This window comes from Pleurodeles waltl, chromosome 4_1, assembly GCF_031143425.1.
Source record: "Pleurodeles waltl isolate 20211129_DDA chromosome 4_1, aPleWal1.hap1.20221129, whole genome shotgun sequence".
Taxonomy (NCBI): Eukaryota; Metazoa; Chordata; class Amphibia; order Caudata; family Salamandridae; genus Pleurodeles; species Pleurodeles waltl.
The window spans coordinates 338,210,929-338,237,183 of NC_090442.1; the positions used below are offsets into that span (position 1 = coordinate 338,210,929).

The 26,255-nt window shown below is 42.3% G+C and overlaps 1 protein-coding gene across 7 annotated transcripts in view; it reads right to left on the reverse strand.

Annotated features, from left to right (window-relative positions):
* EPS8 (EGFR pathway substrate 8, signaling adaptor) overlaps window positions 1-26,255 on the reverse strand; it is a 790,402-nt gene that overhangs the window by 482,846 nt on the left and 281,301 nt on the right. The window lies entirely within an intron of this gene.

The window sequence follows — 26,255 nt, forward strand, 5'->3', positions numbered from 1 at the left end:
AACGCTACCCTGTGAGACTCAAGCGCTACAGTGGGGTGTTTGGTTCCCAGTGGTGGTCAAGGGCAGACCCAACACACAGGCCACACAACTAATGACCAACCTTCCAACACTCCCCTTAAGATTTAAGAGGTGGAATTTCAGGGCAACAGAAATTACCATAGGTAAAGGGGGAGCATTCTCATTGCAGAATAGTAAGAGATGGAAAGACACTACTTTTCATACATTTCAGGGCAATTTAGTATTTTAAAGTTAGAAGCAGATGGTGGAAAGCAGGTTTCACGCTTTGGCAGCACAGGAGAACTATGGCAACCAACAAAGGAGGTGCGCTGCAAAAATAATTAGTAAAAACAATAAGTAATAAGTAAAGTTCCCTGTTTTTGGCTAGTAGCCAGTCAGCCTGTTGTTGATAAGATTACTGTCTGGAAAGGCTGAAGGGACTATGTAGCAAGGCTTACGACCTTGATGGGGGGGGGGGTGGGGGGGGGGTAGGAATATATAAACATCAAGATCAACGTATTGGTAGTATATAATACCCTGCCTGATGCACTATTTATCTTACTGGGCATTCTTTGGTATTGTCTGAAAACGACACACTTATCTTGTAGTCATTATTAAAATTTATTCAATTCGACTGTTTTAGGAATGTGTAATTATAACTTTAAAATACGAAGTCCAAGCCGAGAAAGCAGCCTGTGTCATAAAATGTAGACTATTTGCAACACAATCTTACAACAGCAAAAATGTGAACAAGACTGTTACATCCTTTAGTGACAAAAACAAAGGCTATATAAATGCGATCTGGTTAACACTTCCAATACCCATACTGGTACTCTCAAGTTAAAAAAGAAGCATTCTTACTCAAATAATCCTCCTGCCCTCCAGTTTACCATCAATGACAAGCAGAAACTATAGCGGGGCAGAAGATGTCCTTCCCTGTTGCACGCAGTCCTACATCGTGAATGCCGCACTGTATTTCTAGGCTGACATTTAGTGTCCACATGGAATTCTCGGACCACAAAAAAAAGTTGGAGACTATAAACCAGTAACATGATCTGATCATTCATCACTAATATTTTGGACTAGCGGAGATACGTTTTTTCTGCAATTAATACATATACATTCAAAAAGATTAGTTTGTACTTCCGATTATTATTCTACAATGGAAACTGTAGACCTCAGCGTTTTTTTTGTATTACATGACCCACGTGAATGCAGCACAATCATTTACATAGAACTCACCTTTATTTTAAACATGACATTAATTCTCCATGATCACCTAAAATGTTATTATATGTGGGATCATTATTCTACGATGGCAAACATGGCTTTAATTGTTTTTTTTGTAATATAGCCTAAATTATCACAGTTCTTTCGCCTAAAATGGACGCGTTCAAACTTCAACATGACATCTACTCAATGAACAGTTACAATTTAATTATGTTGAATATTAGGCTTAAAAAATGCTCTAACTCTCAGCAACTTTAATACATACAATATTTTCTTCACGTTTGCCAATGGTAATTTTGAACACTAGATCACCTATCCATGATGGCAACTGCAATTGGCAGAACTTTAATGTTTTACATCCCCCATCTTGGTTTGCGCTCACATTTATCTTGGCACCAAACCAAATCTTGGCATCACATGATGCAGTACACAAGTGCTTTGAGGGCCAGGTCGGTTTTTCACTGGGGTGCTCTGCTTTAATCTTAAGGTATTTCCTCCCAGGAACCCTTACCATTTGTTGAACAATACATTTAGCATGCTTTAAAAGTTATTATATACATGTTAGCAAATGCATCACAGACAACACTTTTCTCTTGCACTCATCTGCATTTTGATTATTTTCTTCTGCATGGTTGTGTCATTTCAAATTTTACGAGGGCACGATGCCAGCTTCCAGAGTAGTACACCCAGGTCTTTGTTTACATGTATTATTTCCATACCTCGTATCTGCTTGGATTCTTATCTGGAACATACTTTTTAACATGTCATCCTTCCACTTTTTTTTATTTTGCCCAACTATTGCTATCCAGTTTGTAATAGTTCCTTCTAGAAATGTTCTTACACTTTCTCCCTAGATATTCATAGGGGGGACACATCCTTCTATGTTTTTTCACAACACTGCACTTCCTTTACTGGGATCTATTATTTTCCCTATTAGTTAAATATTCAATTTTCTACAATTTTCTTTGAAAGATATCCTCATTTTGACCATGCCCTCTTAAGGTATGAGATCCCTATTGTACCCTCCTGGTTTGATGTTGGAAGCATCTAATACATAGGGCCTGAATTGGAACTCGGTTGTGATGGAGTAACCCGTAAGCCGAGTTCTATATCAGGCCCATAGTCTTTACCTGTCATTTTTCGTGGAATGTTTTACTGTCAGTTGGTTTGTTGGATGAACATGAATTTGCAAACACATTCATCTCAACTCCATCCAACAATATATCAAACATGGGATAGATGGGTTTATCATCTTGTTTGGAAAAGTTGACTTGAAAAATAAATTTCTTGCTGTCCCGATATTCACTCCTATTTGGTTTTATGACACTTATTTTCTCCATCTCCCTGCAAACTTTACTGAAGTGACCTCCTGTTAGAAATGGGGTTTTTGGTTGGCAGTCAGGTTGCCCTCTGTCCAAGCAAGAACCCTCACTCTAGTCAGGGTAAGTCACACACAATCCAAAATCAGCCTGTGCTCACCCTCCGGTAGCTTGGCACGAGCAGTCAGGCTTAACTTAGAAGGCAATGTGTAAAGCATTTGTGCAATAAATCATACAATACCATAATATAACACCACAAAAATACACCACACAGCGTTTAGAAAAATATATAATATTTATCTGGGTATTTGCAGGTCAAAACGATCAAAGTTGCAATATGAATTTGTAAAGATATCACTGAAAAGTGATATAAAGTGTCTTAAGTCTTTAAAGAGCAAATAAAGTGTCTTTCAAGCATAAAGTACCTGGTTTCTGGTGGGAAATCTCCTCCGAGGGCCACAGGAGAAGAGATACGTGGAAAAATGGTGTGTGCGTCGATTTCTCCTCAGCACACACAGACTTGCGTCGTTATTTTCCACGCGGGGAAGTCGTGCGTCGTTTTCTGGTGCGCGGACCGTCTCTTTATGTGGATCGCGGGGATTACCAGATGTCCCGGGTCTGTGCGTGGATTCTCCGGCTTGTTTTCCGGCTGCGCGTCGTTCTGCGGGGCTGCGCGTCGAAGTTTCGATCTCACAGCAGGCGTCGCGTCGATTTCTCCTTGGAAGTCGTGCGGCGTTGTCCTTGCGAGGCCGTGCGTCGAAGTTTTGGTCTCACGGCAGGCGTCGCGTCGATTTCTCCTTGGAAGTCGTGCGGCGTTGTCCTTGCGAGGCCGTGCGTCAAAGTTTCGAGCTGACGGTAGGCGTCGCGTCGATTTCTCCTTGGAAGTCGGGCGGCGTTGTCCTTGCGAGGCCGTGCGTCAAAGTTTCGGTCGGCCCGAAGGCGTCGCGTCGATCAGCGTCGGTGTGCGGCATTTTTCTTGCCGCGGAGCAAGCTGTGTGTCGAAAATTTCGGCGCACGGAGCGTCCAAGTGAAAGCGAGAAGTCTTTTTGGTCCTGAGACTTCAGGGAACAGGAGGCAAGCTCTATCCAAGCCCTTGGAGAGCACTTTTACAGCCAGACAAGAGTTCAGCAAGGCAGCAGTCCTTTGTAGAAAAGCAGACAGGTGAGTCCTTTGAGCAGCCAGGCAGTTCTTCTTGGCCGGATGTAGTTTCTGGTTCAGGTTTCTTCTCCAGCAAGTGTCTGATGAGGTAGGGCAGAGGCCCTGTTTTATACTAAGTTGTGCCTTTGAAGTGGGGGTGACTTCAAAGAGTGTCTAAGAAATGCACCAAGCCCCCTTTCAGTTCAATCCTGTCTGCCAGAGTCCCAGTAGGGGGTGTGGCAGTCCTTTGTGTGAGGGTAGGCCCTCCACCCTCCCAGCCCAGGAAGACCCATTCAAAATGTAGATGTATGCAAGTGAGGCTGAGTACCCTGTGTTTGGGGTGTGTCTGAGTGAATGCACAAGGAGCTGTCAACTAAACCTAGCCAGACGTGGATTGAAGGGCACAACAAGATTTTAGTGCAAAGAAATGCTCACTTTCTAAAAGTGGCATTTCTAGAATAGTAATATTAAATCCGACTTCACCAGTCAGCAGGACTTTATATTACCATTCTGGCCATACTAAATATGACCTTCCTGCTCCTTTCAGATCAGCAGCTGCCACTTCAACAGTGTATGAGGGCAGCCCCAATGTTAGCCTATGAAGGGAGCAGGCCTCACAGTAGTGTAAAAACGAATTTAGGAGTTTTACACTACCAGGATATATAACTACACAGGTACATGTCCTGCCTTTTACCTACATAGCACCCTGCTCTAGGGGTTACCTAGGGCACACATTAGGGATGACTTATATGTAGAAAAAGGGGAGTTCTAGGCTTGGCAACGACTTTTAAATGCCAAGTCGAAGTGGCAGTGAAACTGCACACACAGGCCTTGCAATGGCAGGCCTGAGCCAGGGTTAAGGGAATACTGAGGTGGGTGGCACAACCAGTGCTGCAGGCCCACTAGTAGCATTTAATCTACCTGCCCTAGGCACATGTAGTGCACTCTACCAGGGACTTACAAGTAAATTAAATAGTCAATCATGGATAAACCAATCAGTAGTACAATTTACACAGAGAGCATATGCACTTTAGCACTGGTTAGCAGCGGTAAAGTGCCCAGAGGTCAAAAGCCAACAACAACAGGTCAGAAAAAATAGGAGGAAGGAGGCAAAAAGTTTGGGGATGTCCCTGTCAAAAAGCCAGGTCCAACACCTCTTTTGTTACACTTTCTGCATAGCATAGCCAAGTGATTGTTGTTACCACATCTGAAACATTACAGCCTTTTTTTCTTTTTCACAGCCACTCAGAGAGCAATTGATAATTCCTTTCGCTACCCTTGTCACTTCAAACCTCTATAATGCTGTTCTCTGCAGCTGCTGGTGATTTTTACTATACTTAAAGAGTAGACAGCAATGATGTGAAGGCAGAGACTGCTTATGATAGAGAGCTCCAATTATCGTATCTACATTTTGTTGCAGATATGGCAAACGTTTTGGAATTTGAGATATGAGCTATCATTGGACAATGATCCAGTGAGTAAATTAGTGCCTCCCTCTGGACTGACGGACTGTATAGTCGACTTGGCCCATAAAGCTCACTATGGGAGAAGTTTGACAAAGTCAGAGAAGACTACAGGTTTCCTTATATGGGTTTGTCAGTGGAAAATAAAGTAAAAGATTGTTTTTACATGGTGAATGACAAATCGAGATGTGTGCGCAAAACCCCACTGGTACCTGTCAGTGTGCTTCCTTGGTCTTGGTACAAATTAGGACTGGACATTGTGGTCCCATTGGTGCCTTTGATATCCTTAACAAGTACATATTAGTTTTGGTTTATTATTACTCCCACTGGATTTCATTAACATTTTCCAGTACATCAACACAGAAAACCTGATTGTTTTTCTTTCAGAGACTTACTGAAGAAGGGATTCAGAAACACACTCATCACGGATAATGAGGTTAAGCTTTCTTCAGATGAGATGAGAAAATTAATTGCTGAATTATCCATTCAACATGTTAAAACTCCATTGTACTGCTGTAAAGTCAATTGCTTAGTGGAATGATACAACTGAATGATAAAAGAATCCATAAAATTGGCAGTTGCAGCTGGGAAACCCCTTCTACAAATGGTAAGACACGCTATGTCTCATCACACAACTCCCAACAATGTGACTAAGCTGTCTCCATTTGAGATGGAGGAAGAAAAACAGTCTAAATGAACTCCCAAATGGTTATTTGGGGACAAAATGTTGGAGGAGAATCAGAGGGTCCAAAAAAGACATGATTACACGCCACCAAATTAAGTACAAGAAATGGTATGATAATAAATGGGGTGCTAATAAACAAGACTGGAAGGAAGGGCAATGGAAACTAGTCAAATGACCGACCAACAGTCTGACTAAATTCCACAAGTCTTACGAGCCAAAAAGGATCAAGGAGGTTAAACATAACGTAGTAATTTTGGATAGTGGATGCATGTGGAACAATTATAATTTGGTCAATCTCAAAGCTCATACCACAATGATTTCCTTTCTATCACAGAAAGGACAATGACTGTCCAAGACCATAAATCACATTTGGTGCCTGGAAAAGGACTTTAAGATGGGGAGGTTGAGTCTCCAATAAATTTGCCATTTATCAAGCAGCAAGACATGTTGTATGAGAAAGGGAAACTCTGCGAAAATTCTGCCTGTGACCAGGACTGGGAGCAAGGCCTACTAGCTTCCCTGCGAGATGAGAGAACATCACCCAGGACACCAAGATCATCTTCCCTCTTTCACCATGAACTGCCTGCTTAGCAAGACCCTTGTATGCCAGGGGAGGGCTGTGTTGTCCTGAGCCATTTCTGAAGCTGGGAAGCACCAAGCCTCAACAATATGCTGCAGTGATTCCCCCCCCCATACTTTTGGGGGGGGGGGGGGGGTGTAGAAGGGGGTGTCACCGGTGAACTGGGGTTGAGCCAGGTTCGCACAACCACTGACTGCCAAAATCGCCATATTGAGAGCAATTGCTTAGGGAGTGTCTGCATCCGGATTGTGTGTATATCACAGCAATCCAGTATGCCAGGAGGGGCTGCTGGTATCACTTTGGCTTAGAGTTCAGGTCGTCACCCCAAACAAAAGGAGAACAGCTGTGACTAGCTGTTTGAGCCCGCAGGCCATGATCTGCACCCAATGAGGTACCAGAGGTTCACTGCGACTGTGCCAAGGATGTCACACCCTTTATTGGAACTCTGTTGGGGGCCAGATAATTATGCCCTCTCACCACCTCTGCAAGGAGGAAAAGCAAATTTTCTTTTGTGTTCCTCAAGAAGGAGCAGTTCTGATAACTAGAAAGCGACAGACAGCACTGCTTGATGGGAAGAGCCTGCGCCACTGGGTGCTACTGCATCCATCGCCAGCAGCCCAACTTTGCCGTACAGGATTCAGACTAGAGATCACTTGAGGAGAGGGCATTCGCTGCACCTCTGAACACTGCCGTACCGCCGGAGTGGGTAAAACTGAAACCGGCCTTTGGGGGCTCAGGGCACTTGCTGTGCACAGTGCTGCGGCATCATAGACACCTTTGACTAAGCTCATAAAAGATCAGAAGGGAGAACTCTTGAGTATGGCCTAATAGTTTGCATTCTCTGATGCGGCCTCCCATGAATGGGGATTAACATGTTACACGAAGGAGGGTGGGACAGGGATTAGCTTGAGAACTAAGAAAGCTCCAACCTCAAGGGGGTTTGTGTTATTGTGATTGAATGTCGCATCTCTTTACACGTGCAGAATTAGAAATAAAATAATACTTTTTTTAATGAAGGTAGGTATTTGACAGGACATTGATTTATTGTTCATACTGTGTGCAATTTGAGTTATGAGTCGAGTCCACTGACCTTTATCTACATCACCAACGTGGCCTTGACTGCTCGACCACAGTTACCACAGAGTCAGAAGCAGAAAGGGTTAAAGCGTACTTGGCCCAGTTGGGCGGGATCCATAGTAGGCTGGCCCCTTGACATCAGGAACTCAGTAGCCCCTCCATGCCCTGTGGCCCTCTGAAAGGGGACCTGACATGACATCATTAATAAAATTGCAGATTAATTCATACAGTCATTGTATATAGAACTGAAGTAATTCAACATGTTTCACCTGAGGCCATTTTTCTATTGAGTATCTAACATAAGATGCTAAGAATCAATAAAACAATTGAATTAGCATAGAGATTATCACAAAAAGAAACCAGTGTATGCTTGGTTAGTCATTAGAAATGTATACAAACCATCACACACGAACCTAGGTGTCGTGCGTCATCATAGATCTGTCAACATCTGCCCGACAGTTCGGTGGGGGGAGGATAGGGTTCGAGTGACCCCAGACTAAAATGTATCCAAACTGTTATCACTGTAGGGATTTTTGTTTACATGCTGGATCTCCACTGAGCTCACCAAAGGTGAGAGACAAAACTACCAACAAAGTGCTTTTGACTAGGTCAATCGAGCTCAAACTGTCAGGTAAGTGTAGATAACCCTATATTAAGAATTTGGGTTGTTGGTTGACTGGGGTGTGAACCCTGGTAAAGCAGCAACCACAATACTTGTGAGGGTAGGGGACAAGTAAACTCCAAATTAACCAGTGATCAACCCCCTGGTAGCTTGGCACAGAGCAGTCAGATTTAACTTAGAGGCAATTTGTCAAATATTTGTGCATCACTTCAAACAGTAACACAATGAAAACACACCATAATTGAAGCCTACAACAGCATCAGAAAAATAGAGATACATTTAATCAATAAAACAGGGCTAAAAGGACAAAAATCCAATTAGTAGAGCCAGAGATATTGAATTTTATAGTTTTTAGAGAAAACCGCACCAAAAGGCATAAGCACCAACTGTGGATATTTGGTCGCACCTGACTGAGATAAAGCCGCAAGTTCAGGCTGACCGTTATGGAGGGTGGGCCTGTTACAGGGACCCAGTTAGGTACACTGAACAAAAGTACCTTCAAACCTTGTTTGCGGAGCGTTGCACAGCCGAGGTGGTATGTCGGATCCAAGATGTGGCGAGGCTGGAGTACGAAGTCCTGTTGCAGCAACATCAAGGACCTCATAAACAGGGCTTGGAGCGTGAAGTCCATTGTCAGGGATACGACGTGCTGTCAGGGTGATGCGTAAGCTCTGAGGAGCTGCAAAAATGCAATGCGGGGTCTGGAGTCTTCATCAAGGCTGCTATTGAAGATAGATGTGAGGGCCTGCGCTTAGGGTGTTCTGTGCTGTGACGCTTCCAAAGGTGATGCGTACGGTAGCAGCCATGCAAGTCTTTTGCATTGGGCCCACTCCACACAGAAGTGGAGATGTGTTGACTCCATACCATACAGCAGAGGAGTTTGGTCAGTTCTGCTGAATCCAAAGGCTGGCAGAGCACCTCAGGGCAACTTCCAAGGACCCAGGCCTGGGGTGGCACCATTTGGCAAGACAAACTCACAGATGGCAGTGTACAGTTGCAGGTGCAAGGTTGCTGGATGCCTGCCCCGGAGGCTTCACTTCAGGAGGCCAGCCAACTGGCCCTTGGAGTCACTCTGGGTTCTGGGCTCAAGAGTGGCAGGTTCAGTCCTTCTCACCCAGGCAGTAGGGCAGCAGATCAGCAAAGCAGAGAGTGGTCCAGCAATTCTGGAAGGTGGGAGAAGCTTCTAGACAGCAGCTTTGAAGAGCGAGGAATTCCCTGCCTGTCCTGCCCAGGCTTCAAGTTGGATGAAGGGACAATGCACGGTATTTAGGCCATTTGTGTGGGAACAGGATACAGCCTATTCAGGTGTAAGCAGGGGTATGGAATTAAAAAAAATATCCACGTGGCCATGGGAAAGGTTGCTTCTTAAATCTACTTGTCCCATAAAAATAAATCTACTTGTCCTTTTGGTGCAATGTCGTAGTGCAGCGACAAATTAAGGCAGCAATCTTATTACACAAGAGCTCTGATGATAGCATCTTTGACTATGCCAGGGTTAATAATATACTAGGGCTTGAATACTACCACGTTTAAGCCCCACAATAGCAATTTCCTTATTTTGCCACCTTTCTGCAGATCTACATACTGGGGCTGGAGGAAACAGTAAGCAATAGTTCTAGGGCTGGAATGCCATTGAGTCTGTGCAAACCTACTAATTTGCATGTTTAAGGATTTTCACCAGCTCTACTCTATTCTTTTCCTATATAGAGAAAGGTTGGAAATTTAGTCCTGAAAAGGGCAGAAGTGAAAGTTCTTCCAGGGTTGGGGAAAAAAGTGGTTGGAGGGAAAGTGAACTTGTAAATACTCAATAGATTTTTCGCATGAACAAATTTACTCATGCACATTTTCTCGTGCTAAAATACAGTAAAATATTTTCTAGGAGTACGATTTTCTGGTCTACTTCTGTAAAGTTTTGTTTCATGAAAGCCACTAATTCAAAATTCTTTCAGCTGGCTTTACTGTTATTGATAGCATTTTGCTCTTCCAGAACGAGCATAATGACACACAGTAGTTTTGTTCATTGACAGGAGTTACTGTGGCGATGTGTGCCTTTTGAGACTAAAACGTTTTTTTTGCTTTTTGCCAATGTTTGTTACAATGGTTAGGACCTAGCAGCTCCCACAAAAATAATTATTACAAAAACAATGTTAAAACAAGACACGCATTGACAAAGCCAAAAGACTGACAACCAATGTAGGAGCAGCTGGCTTTGTCAATGCATGTTAACTTTCATGTTTCCCATTATCTTGTTGAAAATGATTCCACTGAATTTTCATTATAAATATTTTTGGGAAATCCTAGCATGCATCAACACATTTTACTAAATGATGCTTCAAAGAACAGTACCTCAAATTTCACATTAACTTAGCAAAATTATTTTTTTCCTACTTTCCTATTTTTTCTGAACATTTTATTTTGAAAGCAAAGAATTGTCAATCTTGCTTACAAGCTTCTGCAAACATTTGCATCTAATCAGAGAGCATTGTTGGAGCATTATATGTAGGCTGATATTGTTAAACTTTTCAAAAGTGTACAATTGTTTTTTTTTTTTACTGAAACCACTGTCAGTAGGGCAGTGTGACCTTACAACTTTTATTTAGAATTAAAAGTCTTTACATTAATGAACTATAAATACAAGTTTGAACAGCATTAACATACAGACACAAATATTACCTCAACTGCAGACAGTTCCATTCACTATAAACTGGCAGCCAAAGGGTTTGTGCTATAGGGGGTTGGGCCTACTTGTCCCAAGGACAAAAACATGAAAACCGGTTGTCCTTGGCCCCAAACAATAGGTCCTGGGCATCGGGCCATATGAATTCCACCCACCCCCCATGTAAGTGAGGCTGCGTCTATCTCCTCCCTTCCATCCCACCAGTGATGGCCCATCCAGCTACACCTAAGTTCCCATTGTGGATGCTGGCTAGGAGAAAATCACAATTCTAACTATCAAGTACACCCAGTCATGGGACCAGAGACAGGCTGAAGGCAACAAATGGCTAAGGCAAGAAAAGAGCAACTTTCTAAATGTGGCATTTTCAGAATTGTAATTTAAAATCAGACTTCACCATAAGCTAGGATTTTAAATTGTTCTTTAAACATGAGCCTTATATCTCTTCCCATTTGGTTATTACACTTATAAAATGTAATATCAGGGCATCTCCAATGCTATCCTATGCGAGCGAGAGGCCTTGCTATGGTGGAAAATGAATTTTAAAGGTTTTTCACCACCAAGACATGTAAAACGTAAAGGAAATGCCCCATGTTTTAAATATATTGCACCCGGACCTCTGGGCTGTCCAGGGCCTACCCTAGGAGAGACATATATATTAAAAAGGAAGGTTTGAGCCTGGCAAAAGGTTTATTTTGCCAGGTCACAATGGCAGTTTAAAACTACACACACAGGCTTTGCAATGGCAGGCCTGAGACATGTTTAAAGGGCTACTTTAGTTGGTGACACAATCCGTGCTGCAGACAGACTAGTAGCATTTAACTTACAGGCCCCAAGCACAGGTAGGGCCACTTTACTGGGACTAATCAATAAATTAAATATGCCAGTTGGGATTAGCCATAGTACCATGTTTAGTGGAGAGAACACAAGCACTTTAGCACTGGATAGCAGTGGTAAAGTGCACAGAGTCTTAAAACCAGAATAAACGAGTTCAGAAAAAGCAGAGGATGAAGGTAAAACGTGTTTGGGGGGGGGGGGGGGGGGGAGACCACCCTTAGGCTGACAGGTCTAACACCTATAGTAAAGCGTCTTTATATTTAGCACTCTAAACACCACAGACACTCAATTTGCTGCTTCAAATTTATGGTTTTCCAACAAAGTTTTCAGTAATAGGATTAGCACAGTGACATCTACACAGAGCTACAAAAGCAACAAAGCCTTTTGCCATTTCTGCAGCTAAGTATTTACTTAGCGGATTAGTTAGTGCTACCCACACAGGGCTAAGAAAAATATTACAAAACACTTTCACCATTCCAGGCACAGGCACAGTATTAGAACTTTGGATCAAAAAGTACAACTTACACCAACCTGGAATGAATAAAAGCAGCGCCTGAAGTTTTGAAATGAATATTAAAACAGCAATATTCAGAGGAACAAAATAAACTCTTAACATGGTAGGGGAAAAAAGAAAATCAGGTCTTACAATCGCTGCTTTTTTATGGTTAGAAGAACAGCAAGTTAGAAAAAGGTGTAAGGCTGAGTGGCAATCACAGAGGAGGTTCTTTCTCTAATACCTAGAATGATAAGACAATACAGTAATGTCTAATCATAGTTGCCGTTTGCTCTCTTCAGTAACATTACCTACCTAAATGCAAGGGTTTTGGACAACTACAACACTTGGCATGGATTGTGCTCGAGGAACTGACATGTTAGTCACTGCTCCTGACATATATTGGGCAATGCCACAGGCCACTAGAAGACTAGGCTGTGTGTGATTTGTGCACAAGACTTAACTGAAGGTCTAAGACAACACCCATTGCTCTGTAAACTCCTGGCACGACGGTAGTAATCAGACAGTATGCAGCCATGCCTTGTGTGGACTACTCCCAAGCAAACTTCTCTGTGTAGGGTATTTCCTGTGCAGAAAAAGAAAGGTCAGTATGTGTTATCCACATTGCAGATATTCCTCCCTTTGTGGACTATGCCCCCTGCATTTAATGTGTATCTGGCAAAGCTGCATCACTGTCCCAAGGGCAGTTTTAGTGCCCGGATGTAGCACATTTCAGAATCTCAGAGGACTAATTCAAACGTTGCATCCTAGATAATTCAGAGCCCAATGACTTGCAGGCGATGCTAGATAATGAAAAAACATGTGTAACAATGTTAGGAATAATATGATGACTGTGTTGGAGAGAATGAGAATGAGGTTTGGGCATATGTCACGGCCGACTGAAATGTTAATACTTAGCAGCCTACAACACAGGGCATTCTGGACCCTTAGCATAGATAATTGAGCATAGGAGTGGCGCTATGCAAGGATGGCTCCTAGACCAATTTTTAGTTTCCCTGGCTATTGAATCATTGGAGGTCATAATGAGGGCTTGTCCTACATGGACGGGAGGAATCAAAGTGGATGACAGTGCACTGAGGATCGATTTACATCAATGATACATTTGTGCACCTCAGTCGGCCTCAAACTTCAGTCCCAATATTACTGCAATAACTGGATATGTCAGGTAGCTTCTCTGGTGAGCACATCAACACGGATAAGACAGTTCTATTTCATTTAGGTAAACTGGAAGCTGCTTTTCCTCTACCACCCCCACCCCAAAGAGCCTTGAAAAATAGATGTACAATAGGTAAAATGAAGATATTTTTGAGTGCGATAACATTCTGCCAAAAAAGTAGTACTCTTGCAACAAGGGGAAAGTGTCCATCAGGGGCAGAATGCAATTGTCAAGAAGATGGTCCTCCCTCATTACCTTACAAAATACAAAGTGCCGGATTACACTGTCAACCATTACAAAAGTGAGTTCACTGATCAGTGGTGGCAAAGATAGGGACCATTTGGTAACGTTGAAGATGGGGATAGGGCCGCTGAATGCCAGAACTAGTCATATATTATAAAGAAGTACAGCTTCAGCACGATGCAAAATAGCAAAGATATCTTGGATAAGTGATTGATTAGTGAGTCAGTGAATCTCTGTCAGTACTCCTGATCTTGGGGAGGGGTGGAGATATAGCAACACAATACCTTCATGTAGATCACTAGAAATCATCTGCCTGGGAGACAGCCATACAAATAGCCCTCAGATGCCTACCTTTCTACCAATCCTTGGAGATCTGGTCGTTGCAGTCATTCAAACACATAAGACGGAACACATCAGTGTCCCAGATTTCGATCTAAAAGAGAAGACCTCTATATGATCCTTTGTTGAGGCACAGGAAGTATTCTGGGTGAGATCTGTACCATTTCTCCAGTATGCAAAACTGGCTAAGACATCCAAAGAGGAACAAGTAGAATTTCCCTGCAGCCCCACTGCCTCAGCAAATTCAAGATTATGATAGAGATGGGTCAGCACTGACAATGTGTCTTGCAAATATATAACGGACTAAAAGAAAATAGGACAAAAATGCTTCAAAGCGCACTGCAGCTATAGGAGGAAGACCTACAAGTGCCATGAATAGTGAAAGACGCATGCCAGATGCAGGTGGTGTCCAGTAATCCAAAGTTTGATAAATGTTTATTTTATTAGTTAATTAAAACCATAAAAATAGTCCTTCAACATAAAATTTAACAGTACAATATTGGTGCACTAAGACATTTATATTACAATAAAAATAATAAAATACAAAATAGTTTAGTACATTCTACAGATTTGATTTGCCCCTACTTAATTCTGGTTGCTGGTTCAAGACTATTACTGGGCTGGCTGTGTACCCAGCGATTTTACCTAAGAACCTTCCATTCTTTGATGTATTCATTCATGGTAGATGGATTTTGTTTCCATTGGCACCCTCCCTAAAACTGGCTTGTTTCGGGAGATGTAATTTTGGAGGAAGAAATTTCCAAAAATTGAACCAGCCTAATATTCAATATGGTGTTTCGTGGATTGAATGCTTCAGTTAATGCTGGTCTACAGGATCTGATCCCTAGGCCATTTAGTTATTTTTTCAGTAAACATCTTCTTTCAAAAGCCAAAGCTGGGCAAATGCAGACCACATGCACCAAGTTTTCTTCCGCCAGATGACATAGGCGGCACTCTTGGGTGCCTGCTCGCGGCCCCTTCTTCCATTTTGGCATGAGGTCTAGCATTGGAACTTCACCCAAGCCTGAGACTTAGAAAGCATTGCTTGATTTTCCATGAGTAGGGGGCAGCCATAAGTGGTGATTCTTTGAAAGTTTTATACCAGTTACGAATCAACCAGCCATGCAACCTTTTAGCCAGAACCTCCCTGCCTTCTTGCAAGCTGTGTAATTTACTAGATTTATTCACTTGTGGGAAGCGACTGGTGCCATACATCACCTAAGTTCAAAAGACATACTCTTTTCCAGATACCTTTTGTAATTGCTATTCCATCTTTCTAAAATAATTTCCTGCCGGACTACATTAGCTAATGACACTTTTGGAGCGCAGCTCAGTTTGTAACAGCATTTGATATATGCCGCAGGACGGGCCAGCGACTACTTAACCAACCTAAATTCCAGTCTGACCTGGGCTGGGGAGGCATGCCCTGGTAACCGAAAGACATGCTTATATGTCTTTATCAGAAGCTTATCCAGGAGAGCTACCTCCATCCCCCTCATTAATTCGGCCCCAGAGGTGAGTGTTGGCAGTAATTTTGCTCTCATTAAGGCTGTCAATGGGTTCAGAGCATGGCCACAGATTGAATTTGAGAGCTTGCCAAAGGCGTGAGCAAGTGCCTGCGCCCAATTTTTTATTGCTTCTTTTTGTAGCGCATAGTTACATCTGGCATCGACCACGACTCCTAGGTATCGGTATGAGCTTACTTCCTCTAAGGTCTTTCCATTCAGGTACCATTTACGCTGGCTAGTGGGTCTGCGATTTAGAGTAATCATTTTAGATACGTTATGGTTGATTTCTGATTCGTTTGTTCTTGCATACTCTTCTAATTTGTTTAGCAGTTTTTGCATGCCTATTCTGGTGTTGCTAATTAGTAATAGGTCATCTGCATATAACATATTAGATAGTTGTCGGCCGCCCAGAGAGGGGGAAATGGGATGATTGATCATTTAACTTGGCAGAAATATCTGCTAAGTACAAGTTAAAGAGTGTTGGGGCCAATACACAGGCTTGTTTAACACCGACTGTTGTTTTAACTGCCCTAGATAGGTTTGAGCCTCCCCCCAGTTTAACCTTCACCCATGTATCAGAGTAACTAATTTCGTTGGCATTTAAGTTAGTAGCTGGTAACCACCAAAGTTGTAGTTTGGCCCACAGTTTGCCACATGGGACACAATCAAAGTCAGCTATAAAGTCAACAAAGCACAAATAGGTGGGATTCCCGATTGCTTTTGCTCTGTTGGTGATTAGTCCCAGTGCAATAAGGTTCATTAGCATTCTTTGATGCTTGGGGAAGCCCCTTTGATTTAAAGGCAGTATGTTTTTATCTGCAATCCAAGTCTCTAAGCACACAAGATGAGAAATACTGGAGGTCAACGTCTAAAATAGCGATTAATCTGTAATTGCTTGGGGAAGCCACGTTCCCTCCTTTGTATATGGAGTGGATTATTGAGCCTCTCCAGGTTGCCGGAACAATTCCTTTTGTGAGCACACAATTGAACCTTGCAGCCAGGAAGTTGGCCCATCTTTCGGTTTCCTGTTTAAACAGTGCTTGCGGTAAACCGTTTGGGCCAGGTGCACAGTCAGTTTGCGACTTCCTGATGATTTTTATTAATTCTGATGCCATGCTCTTAAAATTTTCTGAAACATCGGGTTCCCGATTTTTAGTGAACCTCTGGGTTTGCGGTCCTTCTTCGGTGGGCAACTCTTTTACATGAGACTTTAAGTGGCACACCCATGCTTTCTCTGTTATGTTTGCATTATTAGCTGCCATTGTATTAATGATTTTCCAGAATCTTCTTGAGTCAGATATTTTGAACGTAAAGTGTAGTTTGGCCCAAAGCGTCTCCTGCTGATGTTTTTTTAAAGGTCCACATTTCCTTTTTAAGCAGTTTCCTTTGCTCTCGCAAGGCGGCGCATATTGATCCACTGTCTGAGAATTTACACAGTTGCCTTAGTAAATTACCTACAACTGCTTGCTGGAGGGATGTCGGGCGATTTCCAGCCATTAGCACAGAGAGGCCTACCGATTCACAGGTGCGTATAAAACTCTCCCCTAACTTGTCTTTCCTGCCTTTTATTGAGAAGGTTTGGCCGGGCACCAGTACCACTGTTTGGATATGATCTTCACCAGGATTGTGGAATAGGTAGAGATTGAAGTCACCCGAAATTAGCCAGTATGCCGATTGTACTGTGCTTTTTATCCTCATCAGTTGCTTTAGTAACTTATTTGCTTCAACTGTCTTATTTTTTGGATGAATATATATATTGACTAAGATCAGTGGTTCCTGTATATTCTTTCCCAACCATCAAGCCTGACAAGTTGAAAGGATAGATTTTTCTCCTCATGCTCGGAGATCTTTGCTAGGATGCTCGTGCTAACATAGATTACTAGGCCTCCCTTCCACCTGCCAGACCTATTGATTTTTGTGGCTGGACTGAGATATTCCATAAATCCTAATAACGGTATTGATTCCATCGCTCAGGATTCCTGTAGGAGTATAATATCAAAAGAACTAAAAAATGGTGTTACTGCTTGATCCTCCATCTTTGCCCGCAGGCCACCTATGTGCCACGAACAGATGTTTAATACGCCTTGTGAAGATTGTTCTTTAGCTATTCAGCTGTTGCCCTTCGCTCCTGGGGAGGATGCCGCTGCTGCCCATTCCCTTTTAGGCTGAGATCTCTGGCCTAAAACTAATCTTTTCCTCCCTTCTTCTTTCCATATTCGAACTCTTAACAGAGTCTTGGGTGGTCTCTTCTCGCTAATCATTTCTTCGGTGACTGCTGTCATGGATGACAGCATGTGCTCCATGCAAGACAGACCACGTGTGTTTAGGCATTTCCGGGTGTTGAGAGTCTAGTAGCGGGGATGGCTATCGCTCACCCTTATAGATGACCACCTCAATACCCCAGGCTTTCAATAGGTCCTTCCTCTCCATAATCTGTTTGGGGAGGTCCAGCGCTTAAAAGATAGTTAGTGTTGGGTCCGTATGTTGGTAGCCTCTTGCTTGAAATATTTTTATTGTAGCAATATCATCCGTGGCCACATGCTGTAGGTCCGGAAGTCCTTTTATGAGTCTTAAAATAGTAGAGCCATTGAGAAAATCTGTGGGGGACCTTGAGGTGAATTCCGGAATCCAAAGCAGCTGGTAATTTGGATTGTAATTATTCATACCTGTTTGAGGGGGCTGGTTTTGCTCTGCGTGCCTGTTTTGTTCCTTGTAGCCAGCTTCACACTGTCTAGTACCATGTTAATTTCTCTTACTGCATAAATTGACCTGTGATAGTTGGCTGAAATGTCCAGGCACAGTAGTTTTTGGCTTTATACTCTGCTGACCTCTTGAGGGGCTTGTCCTTTTATCCGTATATTTGCAAACTGCTGCGGGCAACCTTAAAGGGAACCTTATTGACTGAGCAGCACCTGCTAAATTAAGGGTAGTCTTTACGTCTGCTTTTGTGTCGGTACTTGTACTTGCGTGTACAGATATATCTCTATTGTACCTTCCACTTGATGCCGTGTGCTCCTTGCTTGGTTAATTTGAGATGATTTTGGTGGATTTTAAGATGGTTAGTTGGTGAGATCGTGCAGACTTCCTTCCTTTTCTTGCCCGTTTTTGTTCTCTTTTAGATAAAATCCGAGTTAAGTTTTTCTCAGAGTTCCCGGTCTTGCTGGCAGCTTGTGACAGAAAATGATTCTCCATAGTTTCCATCCTGAGGCTGGCTGAAGTATTACTTCCTGTCAAAAATCTTTTCTCTCTTATAGTTGATGATGTAGGCATTTGAGGGGAGTGGAGTGTCTCCTCTTGTTTCTGCGCAAGCGGTACAGATGTTAGCATAGTAGCGAGGGGGTTAATATAAGTGTGTTCATCATTTCGAGCAGAACAAATGTCTTTTAATATTCCTTCTAGGATTAGCGGCAGTTGAGCTAATTTATCTACCACCTCCTTGTAGGAGCAGATAGTAAAGTCATTAGTTTGTTTATCTTGCGCCCTTGTTATGAAGGCATTTAATTCTTCCAGCATGCTGTCAATTCCGGAAACAAATACCACCACTGTATTTAACAAGTCTCCTTGGATGTCCATTTTATTTGAATGAAACTGCAGAGCCATTACCGTGGCTTGCATTAAACTCAGGATTGCGGCCCACATTTCGTCTGCCCTGATTACCGCCGGGGGTTGTGATTGTGAGTTGGGCTTGTGGTCTCCGCTTGAAGCTCCTTGCTTTATGCTTCCATGAGACTATCACTATTTCTTCCTTTGATGTTCTATTTGGAAAACCTAGTTCCATATCCCAGAGCTCCTGTTCCTCGTTTTCACTCCCATACATCGGAAAGGAGTGGAGTTTGGGGCTTTGACACAAAGGGCAGCCTTGCTGGGAATCTTGTTCTAGGTTTTCCGCGGTTGCTACCATCTGTGAATCCAGAATAAATAGATTAGCTGGACTGGATGTCTAGTGGTACTTGGAGGGATCTGAGCAGGTGTTCCTTATGATTTTCTCCTGTCTGAGAATATGGGGAGCTCCTATTGCGGGGGTAGGGGCTACTTGGGCTATGCTCGGTGCATCTACTTTCAAAGGCTGCTTTCTCATAAACACTACTGTTGGTGATAGAGGAAGAGGGACGGGTAAGATTCACTCTGGTTTTCTTTCCGGAGCTTCCTTGAGTTTGCAGATCGTGGATGGGTGATGTGCCACCCCCTGAGTTTAGCTGGATTGGTGCCGGCGAATTCAGTCCTTCTTACAGCAGCATGGCAGTGAAATAGTTATCTTACAATGATTGTGTGGGTCAGCGGAGCCGGGTGCCCCCTCTAAAATTTAAGTCTGTGAAGTGCTGACAATGTGAGACATGATGCGACTAGGGTAAATATGATAAGACGTATTTTTCAATCTTCACTTGTAGTGCTTGAAGAAGTAAAGAAGCAGTGCATTAACACTGTCAACAATAAATACAAATAAAATAATAATTACAATGAAATCACATTAGTGCTCCATAGATGCTATAATTTTTTATGACATTTGTGAGGTTACATACCGTCATGAACAATGTATGGTGTGGTGTGGTGTATGGTATTTCAGAGACTCTTAGATTTTACACTGCAATATTATTGTATTTTCACAGAATTTCAGAAGGTATATTGGGAAATTTTAATCCAACGGCTCGCAAATACCTACGTACATTTATGCAAACTGAAGCGCTCCAATTCCATCCCATAAACTATTCTAATCTTTGGTTGCCTAGTGATCATTCCAATAAACACCCTGGCCAAATTGCAAAGTAAGGAGGCAGCCAATGCCATGTGCATTGCCCTATAAGTCAATCAAATTCCAGATTTTACCAACACTGCCCATGCACCATACAATGCCAGTTTCCAAGCAGGAATACTACTCCAGAACTTGGGTATGTTGTGTAGTGCGCACTCGCAATGAGATGACTTGTAGAAAAAAAGCAGGCAAATATGCACCAGTGACTCTCTTGTGTCATGTGCGTAGGCATACGTGTGTGTTTGCTCATGTGCACACACACAGAGCTCACAGAACAGGACATTTACCATGCAGTAAGTTGGAGGGGTGGTACTCTGACCTGTGGGCAGCATTTCAGCAACCCCAGATGAACCTTCTCTGCTCTCTACTACTTCTGCTCTCAACTGATGAAGGACTAAATCCAGAAACATGGGTCTAGAGATAACAGCGCTAACTTTGGTGAAAAAGTACAGCAACTCTGAAGTAAGTGTACTGCATTTACCAGAATGCAATTGGGTGAACTGTACTGGGATGAGTGGCAGGCTGCTTACTTCCCCTTGTGTTTAAAACACTTGCTTGAGCTGATGAGGTCACCTGGGATGACCTGTGAAGACCTGGGAGACATTTCAGCAACCCCAGATGACCTTTCTCTGCTCTCTACTGATGAAGGGTTAAACCCAGGAACACGTGTAAAGAGATAACAGCACAAACGACACCAACTTTAGTGAAAAACTATAGTAACTCTGAAGTAAGCGTACTGCATTTACCAGAATGCAATGGGATGGACTGTGCTGAGAGGTAGTTTGTTCCCTCCCACCCCCTCAATGTGGTAAAAACCCTGCATATAAAAACAAGGCACCTGATAAAACAGGAGAAGCCACAGTAATTAAAAAATGCCATTTAACTATAACTCGTGGGAAACAGTTTTCAAGTTTAGATTTTGGGCATCAATAATGCTGATTACTTTGAAAAATTACAGAGATTTGACACATGTAGACTTGAATTAGCATAAGTGCAATTGAAACTAATCTACAGGGAGTGCAGAATTATTAGGCAAGTTGTATTTTTGAGGATTAATTTTATTATTGAACAACAACCATGTTCTCAATGAACCCAAAAAACTCATTAATATCAAAGCTGAATATTTTTGGAAGTAGTTTTTAGTTTGTTTTTAGTTTTAGCTATGTTAGGGGGATATCTGTGTGTGCAGGTGACTATTACTGTGCATAATTATTAGGCAACTTAACAAAAAAAAAATATATACCCATTTCAATTATTTATTATTACCAGTGAAACCAATATAACATCTCAACATTCACAAATATACATTTCTGACATTCAAAAACAAAACAAAAACAAATCAGTGACCAATATAGCCACCTTTCTTTGCAAGGACACTCAAAAGCCTGCCGTCCATGGATTCTGTCAGTGTTTTGATCTGTTCACCATCAACATTGCGTGCAGCAGCAACCACAGCCTCCCAGACACTGTTCAGAGAGGTGTACTGTTTTCCCTCCTTGTAAATCTCACATTTGATGATGGACCACAGGTTCTCAATGGGGTTCAGATCAGGTGAACAAGGAGGCCATGTCATTAGATTTCCTTCTTTTATACCCTTTCTTGCCAGCCACGCTGTGGAGTACTTGGACGCGTGTGATGGAGCATTGTCCTGCATGAGAATCATGTTTTTCTTGAAGGATGCAGACTTCTTCCTGTACCACTGCTTGAAGAAGGTGTCTTCCAGGAACTGGCAGTAGGACTGGGAGTTGAGCTTGACTCCATCCTCAACCCGAAAAGGCCCCACAAGCTCATCTTTGATGATACCAGCCCAAACCAGTACTCCACCTCCACCTTGCTGGCGTCTGAGTCGGACTAGAGCTCTCTGCCCTTTACCAATCCAGCCACGGGCCCATCCATCTGGCCCATCAAGACTCACTCTCATTTCATCAGTCCATAAAACCTTAGAAAAATCAGTCTTGAGATATTTCTTGGCCCAGTCTTGACGTTTCAGCTTGCGTGTCTTGTTCAGTGGTGGTCGTCTTTCAGCCTTTCTTACCTTGGCCATGTCTCTGAGTATTGCACACCTTGTGCTTTTGGGCACTCCAGTGATGTTGCAGCTCTGAAATATGGCCAAACTGGTGGCAAGTGGCATCGTGGCAGCTGCACGCTTGACTTTTCTCAGTTCATGGGCAGTTATTTTGCGCCTTGGTTTTTCCACACGCTTCTTGCGACCCTGTTGACTATTTTGAATGAAACGCTTGATTGTTCGATGATCACGCTTCAGAAGCTTTGCAATTTTAAGAGTGCTGCATCCCTCTGCAAGATATCTCACTATTTTTGACTTTTCTGAGCCTGTCAAGTCCTTCTTTTGACCCATTTTGCCAAAGGAAAGGAAGTTGCCTAATAATTATGCACACCTGATATAGGGTGTTGATGTCATTAGACCACACCCCTTCTCATTACAGAGATGCACATCACCTAATATGCTTAATTGGTAGTAGGCTTTCGAGCCTATACAGCTTGGAGTAAGACAACATGCATAAAGAGGATGATGTGGTCAAAATACTCATCTGCCTAATAATTCTGCACTCCCTGTATTATAATAAACACAATTCTGTACATTAATGTTGGAAAGTGGATTATTAGTAAGGGCAGGTAGGTACCTACACTTAGTAACAGGCCAAAATCCCACACTAGGTCCAGTCAAGGTCTCCACAAATTAATCCTCATTCAACCCTTGGTAGCTTGGCCCACCGGCAGTTAGGCTTAATTTAGGAGAAAGATGTGTAAAGCAGATAATATCAACAAAACAGTAAATAAGTAGAACACCACAAAATAAAACACCAATTTATAAAATGGAGATATTAATTTGTAATGCTTTCTAGTGCTTAGAAACAAAACGCGCCAACTGGGGACACCTGGTCACACTTAATGAAGGCAAAGTCAAAAGCTGAAGCTGACCGCGATGGAGCTGTGCTCAGATACACTGAGCGGAAGGACTCTGTCTTTTGCACTTAGAAATGTTTCTGGAGCTTTTTTTTAACGCAGTCCTCTCCATCAAGCTTGTTCTCCAGTATCTTCTTCCAGCAGGTATCTGAATTGCGGGGCAGCTCTTGACCACTGACCATTGGGGTGCAGGTTGCCATCCTCAGGAGTGACCACTTCCTGTGAAGTGCGGCCAAAATCAAGCCCAGAAAGCAACGTTCTTTAAAAAATCCAACGTGGAGAAAATCTTTCCTTGGAGGTTACATCTGGTAAGTTTCCCTAACTCAACACTTCCAACCCTTCTTGTGATCCAATTACTGGGGCTCCCATCTGGCTGGGGGAACAGGAAATGGGGGAGGTCCAGTTTTTTTCCAAGTGGCATTCTACCTTTGAAAACCATTTTGGCCACGGTACCCACATCCTGCTCTGCCATCTGCTGCAGCAGTTCTCCTCTCACCAGATGCTTCCTTGGTTTCAGCCCAGGTCACATCACACCTCATTAAGTTAGTGAGAGAGCGTAGCTTATATAATCTATATTAACATGAAATGTTTATGAATTAATGTGTGATAATGCTGCATAGAATCTGTAATAGTAATTTTTGCTTAAACGTGCACCTGAAATGTGACCACGGGGAGTGGCCGCCAATGTATACGTTGACTAATAATGATGACTAAAATGTTTACTATTATATCAAATAAGTTTATATTAATTATTAATGATTGCATTATTGAATTTGTGCTGAAATCCTTATAGGCCTTAAGTTAGCATGAGTTGAAGCTTAGCTGTGTGGCTCTCATATTAAATGTATTTTTCCTATCTTGCAGTGTGCTGACTCACAAAAGGACATGACCTTTGTCTTTTTTCTTAAAACTAGAAGACTAATGTAACCATGCTAGATCCGTTCCCACAGAATTTTTCATTGCTTGTAGAATAATGTTAAAACTAAATGAAACAGTATAGATTAATGTAATGTTCAAGGTCATTCAAACCAGTGAAGACAATGGAGCTACTGACCAAAAGATGTGCAAAGAATTACAGAAGGATGAAATCATACCGGACGTGCCACCTATGAAGACATCGAATAAGGGAACCAATCAACTTGTAGAATAATATGGGGTGAAGAGTTAGGTGACCTAATGTGTTTTCTGATAGGTTAAAGATAGTGGGGTATAACAAATGTCCAATGGAATTTTGGGGGAATGTACAACGAAAAAGGGATAAAAACCCATGTCACGGGGAGTCATTTAGGTGGGTTAGGGAATGCTATTGATTTTTTCCAGAAACTCTGTCACTCTGTTTGGTGACTTGTTGGTTTACTTAAAACCATCCTCGCCCTTAGATTTGTCCATTTTTACACTTTACCTCCTTATGAGGGAAGTGCCCTTTTGTCCCGGAGCGGAGTCCTGACTGATCGCCTGAGGACGAAGACTGAACCTGTGCGCTGACCTAAATTTTGGAGGGTAATTATGACAATGCATTAGTAATTTGGCTGTTTGCTTTTCCTTTCTAGGTACCAACTGCTTACTTTTGACAGAGACCATAGTTAGATGTTTTTCCAAATTGGTGTTCTAAATTGTTTTGCATGAAGCCCAACATGCTAATGCTAATCAGTGGTTAAGACAGGTGTTCACTAAACTGACGCAAATAGACAAACAACCGAATCTATGCTTTGTTGAACTGACGCGTTATCGACACTCTGCTAAATTGTTCTATGTTCACGCCGTGTTATGTTCTGATGTTTGAGATTCTCGCCTTAATGAAATCCTATCAAAGTTGCCATATCGTGACTATGCTATTATGTTTCTTGGTGTTGAGATTAACGCATCTGATCTTAGATTTGTAATTAATCGGGAATAAAACTTATAAAATTCTACTAAACAGGTGTGGTTATTCATGGCTGGAAGTCATGGTAGAGTTTTGAATTGATTAATGACTTTGAAATGTATTGTTATGATAAATGTTGATGACATTATTGACGTCTTGATTGACATATTAATTAGCTATCTTGTCCTAAGGTGTCTCTCAACTGGGTCAAAAGATTCATTGGCCTAAAACGAGTCCTGATGTGTAATAAATTATCATAAAGGGACGCGTTAACAGTAGCTTAGCTCAGGCCGCCAGAGACTGACCAATCTATCAGGAAAAATCAGGAAAGGGCACAACAGGTTGATATTGGTAACTTTCAGAAAGAGTTCTAAAACTCTCTGTACTACTTATAATAAATCCAACCTTGGCAAGTTGTTGGATTTATTCTATCTTTTAGTTTGATATCAAACTTAATATTTTTAGCTATTTTCTAGTGAAAATTAGAGTTATTTTTAAATAAAGCCACCCAATGTAGCCTATGGAGCCAATGCACTACAATGGGGTAAACAAATGTGGCCGTTTTTCACTCACTAGGATTTACAAAATATCATTTATAAAGTCCCTGCTTATATTTACACTGCACCCAACCCCTGGGGCACCCAGGGCAGTCCTTAGGGGTGACATAATCAAAAATAAGGTAGAGACTTTGGAAGTACTTTTAATTCCAAAGTCGAATCTGGGGTTACTATTAATTTAAAACAGCCAGCAAGGCAAGCCTGCCTTTGCAATTACCCCAGAGACTACAGCAACTCCATTGGGGTCCCTAAACCTGCATTTCCCACCATATAACAGGGGCTCATAGGTAGGTTGTCAGAGCCAATTAATAATATGCTTAATTTGCATTTTCCATTTTACACCGAGCACTGGCCCTGGGACTAGTCAGCAGTCAGTAACCACCAGCATCAGTCAAAAGGTTTGGTGGTGATCAGGGCCAAAAAGATGATTTTCTCACAATTAATGAGTTTTAACTAGTCCGCATTTCTTTGTGAACCTTTCATTTTGGGCAAAATGGCTGTCATATCGGTCATTGACTCTTGCTTGCTCCCTACGCATGTCCTTCCCTCGCATGCTTCCCAGAATACAGTAGAGCCAAGGTCATTATTGGTTAGTTCCACTGTAAAAGCTGTCTTAATAATGTTGACTCATCTAGGTGCAAATGTAAGATTGCAACAAGAATCCATATTTTCTGTTTCTTCACTAGTCCTACTCATTCAGAGAAAGTCTTATTGTCAAATGTTTCATATTTGGTTGATCATCTCTGGAGGACATTAGCATCAAGGATGTTGAATAATT